This window comes from Macadamia integrifolia, chromosome 4 (assembly GCF_013358625.1).
Source record: "Macadamia integrifolia cultivar HAES 741 chromosome 4, SCU_Mint_v3, whole genome shotgun sequence".
Taxonomy (NCBI): Eukaryota; Viridiplantae; Streptophyta; class Magnoliopsida; order Proteales; family Proteaceae; genus Macadamia; species Macadamia integrifolia.
The window spans coordinates 33009625-33015497 of NC_056560.1; the positions used below are offsets into that span (position 1 = coordinate 33009625).

General features: G+C 39.6%; 1 long non-coding RNA gene across 1 annotated transcript; it reads left to right on the forward strand.

Annotated features, from left to right (window-relative positions):
* The first annotated feature begins 966 nt into the window (after window positions 1-966).
* On the forward strand, window positions 967-4263 carry LOC122075245. The gene is made up of 2 exons (XR_006139206.1): window positions 967-1428; window positions 4043-4263. It is a non-coding gene; the product is annotated as an uncharacterized LOC122075245 (long non-coding RNA).
* The last annotated feature ends 1610 nt before the right edge of the window (window positions 4264-5873 follow it).

Consider the following 5873-nt stretch of genomic DNA (forward strand, 5'->3'; position numbering starts at 1 on the left):
CAAGTACAACCGTTACCTTCCCCTTTTCCTACTCGATTTACAGGAAAGGTAACGTCCATGTACCTCTACTAGTCTAGAATCGTTATCCTCCTTAAATCCATCATCAAAACTATTCAATCCCTCGTTTTCTCATTCCCCTAGGAAGGGGTTGATTCTTCTAAGTTCCTCCATCTCTTAGTTTGGCCTCCATCGGCCTTCCCAAATCTGAGGGAGCACTAGGTCTGAGAATAATCAAGGAAGTCAACTCTATTGGCATCCTTAAACTCATATAGATGATTGTGTATAAGCAGAACAGTATCTGGGTTTCTTGGGTCTATTCCTCACTCCTTAAGAATGACTCCCTTTGTACGGTATCTCCCGCTACTGATGCCTCTTGGGTCTGGCACAAAATCCTCAACTTCAAATCTAAGGCTCTTGGGGCCATTACCTCCGTCATTGGCAACAGCTCCTCAACTTCCATTTGGCTTAATCCCTAGCATCCTTAGGGTGTGCTCCTCTCCATGGTTAGCCCTAGGATCGCTTACTCATCGGGTCTAAGCAGGATAGCCACAGTTGCCTCCATCATTTTGGATGACTCTTGGTTCCCCTCCCCCTTCCACCCCAACCCACCCCACCCCACCCCCCCAGCCGATATCTGGTCTGCCCCGCCCCTTCTTGTAATACCCAAAAAATTAGAAACCTGAGGATGTTTTTCTTTTATTCTTATTTATTTAATTTTTTGTTTATATTTGATATTGTGGACATAATAAATAACTGAAGTGTTAGCCTAGTTGTTGGGAACTTGGGACTTTAGTCGGTTAAGAGGTCGAAGGTTCAAATCTCATTATGTGCATTAAAGTGGATTATTATTCTTTTGTTTTAATCTGGCTGGTGTGCCCCATTTGTTAGAGATATAGTTGGGACATGGTCGGATATGGTGAGTATGAGAGAGGGAGAAAGTTATGGTTAGAGATGAAAAAGGAAGGTGAATGTGTTGTCCTAGAGAAAAATTAAATTAAATTAAATAAAAGAAAAAAAGGGAGAGTTGCGTGCAACATAAGGAGAGAGAATCCAAGAGAGCAAATAGGAGTTATAGCTTGGAGATAAAATAGGAGACGGTGCGCAGGAAAAAAAGAAGAGAGAAATACAGAGAGAGAGAGAGAAGAGAGAGAAAGAGAGAGAGAGAGAGAGAGACAGAGAGACAGAGAGACAGAGGGAAGGAGAACCGTGGGCCATAAAAGATGAGGAAGAGAGGAGAAAGATGAAAAATTGTGGGCGAGAAAAGAAAGAAAGAAAGAGACCTTAGAGGAGAATAACTGATCTACCTTCCTACCTTCTTCTCTGCTCCATTGATTACTGTGTGTATCTTCTTATAATGCAGATCTAAACTACAATCAAGTGAATGGTTTGCTTCTGGTCTTAATTCCTATAACAGATCCAAAATATCAGGTAAGTAATTAATGTGTTTGCTGTATTTTCTTTTCTACCCAGAAATCTTCATGTTTTCTTGTTACCCCAATCCACCCTGTTGTAGGCTAATCAAGCCATCAATGAGGCCCAGTTTTGGATCATACTTCCCCTCCCATAGAGTGAGAATCGATCCCAATGGTGGCCCCAATCTGGCCACCTGATTTGTTGTTCTTGGAAATCACTTAAAACCCTAATCGATTGGAGTTTTCTCGACATAATCTGATCTCCATCTAAGATCGATGGAAAGATCTGATTTGACCTATGTTTCTAATTTCGTGTGTTCCCAGGAGAAATTTGCTCTCTTCAATCTCGGGATACCACCTAAATAACTGCGGCCAGAGTCAAATAGGTAGGGAAGAAAGAGTCTGAGGTCGGGTCGGATGAAATACATCTTGGTTGGTCCCACCACCACTAAATATTTTAAATTTATAGTCTCTCTTTTATTCATGATACCTTCATTATTTCTGACCGATGGCAGTACCTAAAAGATCAATAATGTCAGATCAGATCAAATCAATGTTAATTTCTGGTTTTTCAGTATATAGTGATTTAATTGTTGAGCCTGAACCATTAATCTGATTTCACTCAAACTTTAGGACATCAAAATGCTATCCGAGAGGAGAACTCGATTCTCTTTTGGTGGTGTTCTGACTTCTGATCATTGGTTTGACTGCTACATTAAAACCTCTTGAATCTGGAATTTTTGCATTCCAGAATTTGTATTTTTTGAATTACTTTTAATCCGGCTGTTGGTTTGTGATCATATTGTGGGGGGTTAGTAAAGCTACCCTAGGGGAAGTTTCAATCCGAATTCGGGAAGCATCCGACCTTACGGATTGAGTTTAATTTCAGTTTTACTGAAATCTGGAAATTCCTACTCGATTTCAAATTATTCTAATTACTCTCAAACTACCCTAATGTAGAACTAATTCCTAGATATATGACTAGGAATTAATTCCAGAACAGGATCACAGGTGCTGCCGATTGGTAGATTGAACAAAAGAGATGTCGCAGGTCTTGGACTTGTCTTCTCAGATCTTGCAATGGCAGCAGGTGTTGGGGCTTGATTGATAGCAGGGAAAATAAAATAGAAAGAAAGAAATAACAGATAATAGAGAAGGGGGGAAGGGGGATAGGTTGGGTCAAGTATCTCACTCTTCCCTAGGGCATCTCACCGAAGCTCTCTCACAGACTGCATCTCACAGTTTTCCAGCACAAATTTTTCTTCTTTGTTTCATTCAATCGTGGGTTGTAGATCAGCCTTCTTCCTTTATTTATAAAATTTAAATTCATTACAAAATTGGGTCCTTCCTTGCATGGAAAGGAAAAGAATCCTTGTACAACTAGATATTGTCCTACTTGGAAACTAATTACAAATCAAATCAAATCCCACCCTTTTACAAAGATAGAAACCCAATAAATTAGAATTCCTACTTTCATTGTAAAAACTAAAATTAGAAACTAGCAAGATAATATCTTCTAACTATCAGAAGGAAATATGATAATGGAAACTACATCAATCAAAGATTTCTTAAAATCTTTCAGCCTAACTCCTCCATGTGAGCTAACCATGGGGCCCACCAAGAGGGAATCTTCTTCAAGTCTTTTTCACATTACGAGCTAGCAGTGGGACCCATATTGGTTACTATTCACTTGGGGTACTGTTCACGTGAACAGTAAAAAAATTCTGAAGTTGATTCTCAGCCTTCTTCTCAGGCTTTGATCTACATCATACCCAATCATTCGTTTTCATCTTGTCGTGTTTGGGGGGGGGGGGGGGATGATTTTCAGATTAGGTGATTGATAGAGGATACTATATAATTACGGGGTTGTGACTAATTTGAGTATTTGAGACTCGAAGGGTTGAAGTGATACATATGCAGACTGAGATAAGGCGGGAATAATGTGTTCACAACATAGGTATGTGATATGATTGTGTAAATTGTGTCTGACATGTTTGCTCTCGTTGAGACATACTGATATATGACGATTTGAATTGTGAGTGTGACATATGGTTATAAGAGTGAACCTTAATGATGATAAATATCGTGTGTTGTGTAATGTAATCACATCTATATCTAAAAGTGAGAATGTTTAAAAGTGGTTTTGAAGGGAATGTATGGTTGAGGGTAAATACACTGACTCGTGCCAGTGGGGAGTCATAGCCACCAAAGAGGTAGTGTGCTCTTCGGAGCCGCAGAAGCATACCCATTGTACACATATGAGTTGTCAGCATAGTTATCAAGGCAAGAAAGCGATCAAGGCAATTAAGGATGGTCAAAAATCAAGGCGACAATGTGTCACCTAGGCATCGTGATAACTATGGTTGTTAGTTGTGTGCAAATATATAGTCACAGAGTGGGTGACAATAGTGTGATTGTGGGGGTCGTATTTCCCCTCGTATTATGGGCGGCAAGAGTGATAAAAATGGTGTTTTCAAATGAAAGTGTTCTATTAAAAGTTACTTTGAGGAAAATTAAAAGTATTTGGTTTGAACCTCTATGATTTTTTTATTGTTGTTACTTGTATTGTGCTCTTACTATATTCTATCTAACTGGGCTGTTGAGCTCACCCCCTATTTATGACGTCATAGAGAAATGAGATGGAGGTATGTTGGGAGCGGAGTTCGAGGGCGACTTGAAGATAATTCGATTTATAGCTTATTGTTTTTATTTTATTAGATGGATGTAGTAGGGAGCAATTTGATGTAAATTCTAATAGATTGGATTTTGAAGTTTAAACTAAACATACCTTAGATTGCCATCAGTAGGAGTTATTTGAGATTTATGACAATGATTTGATTATTCGGTTTGAGATTTGAATTTGATGACTTTTGTTATGAATGATTTTTTATGTTGATATATCAATCGTTTGATCAACGCCATGAGGGATGAACCCTTACCTATATCTGTGTTGGGTCATGACACTTCTCCCCCATGGTCACTGTGGTAGAGAAGAAAAGATCTCTTGGCTCCCTTCTTCTACTGGCTTATTCACCTCCACCTCCGCTTGGGATTTTGTCCGACCTACAAGCCCCCTTGTTCCTCTGTGCAACATCATCCAATACAAAGGTCACATTCTACATCACAGTTTCAATACTTGGCATGCCATCTCCAACTACATCCCCACGCAATCTTTCCTCATCCATTGGCACTCTTGTTGTCTTTGTTGAAATAGCACCTAAGATTAAGATGTCAACCATCTTTTTCTCTTGCTCCTCCTTTATCATCAGGAAGAGAATTCTTAGTAGTTGATGGCTTCTAGAAGAAGAGTTCTCCCCTTTAATAGAGAATGGATCTAGATTGATATGATTTTCGTTGGTTCCATCATTTGTGACACTTCCAAGAAGCTCACCTCCTGTGCTACCATTAACCATATCAGGATGGAGCAGAATCTTCATAGATGGACATCCAATCGCATTCCTATGACAAGATTTGAAATTCCATCTATTTTGACGTCAACTCCAAATTTGCTTCTCTCAAGCCTTGTACTGTAAGGGACTCCCCAAGGAACAAACTTATTGGTGTATCATAGGGCCTCCCCTCCTCCATCTTGCTACTCCCCACCCCCCTCATGGATTTGTTCCCATTTTTGGCTAGTGGTTAGTGGTTTGTTTCTCCCCCTCCCCCATGGTTTGCCCCTCTTTTGGTTTGTTATATGCCTCCCCCCTCCTCTCACATGTATTCTTCTCCATTTTCAGTAATGAATTTTTTACTTATAACAAAAAAAAAAAAGAGCACTACCTTTAACCGATTAAAGAAACACATCCCTAAGATGCAAATTAACTTTCCTGACAAAGTTCAATTTAAAATGTATTATTGTTCTAAATTTCACCCTTCCATTTCCCAAGTGCCATAATACATTGGTAAATCAAGTCACAGAGGATTTAGATCTTCTCAGATGATGTAAAACATAGCCATTGACGGCTATCACACGAAAAACAACAAAGCGATGTCCCAAAAGTTCCAATCAAATGTAATACGGGAAGCAAATCTCATTATGATGGGAAAAAAAAAAAAGTACAAAAGAACAAGAAGAAAAGAAAATATTAAAGAGGAGCTAAAATCTGACAAGATTCATAGAATGGGAACAAATACCGAACAATAGGATTTTGAACAAAATAAACAAGTCAAATAACACCAAGCATCAATTTCCAAGGGTGAATGCAACATCTGGATCCACACGCTATCCTCACCAATGAACCCAATATCTACCAAGAATGCCAAACAGAGCATCAAGATTTGCTGGTTTTGAATTGAAGTGTTGGGACCGGTGCGCATGGGGGCTCTGGTATTGGGCATCACACCGGTGGCCCAAAGTCTCTACCCAGATCCTGGCTTGAACCGCGGTCGCACTGGCTGGACATTAAGGAAATAAAGTTACACCTTCTCCACAAGTCCGGGCTTTTGGATGACTGGCAAGTG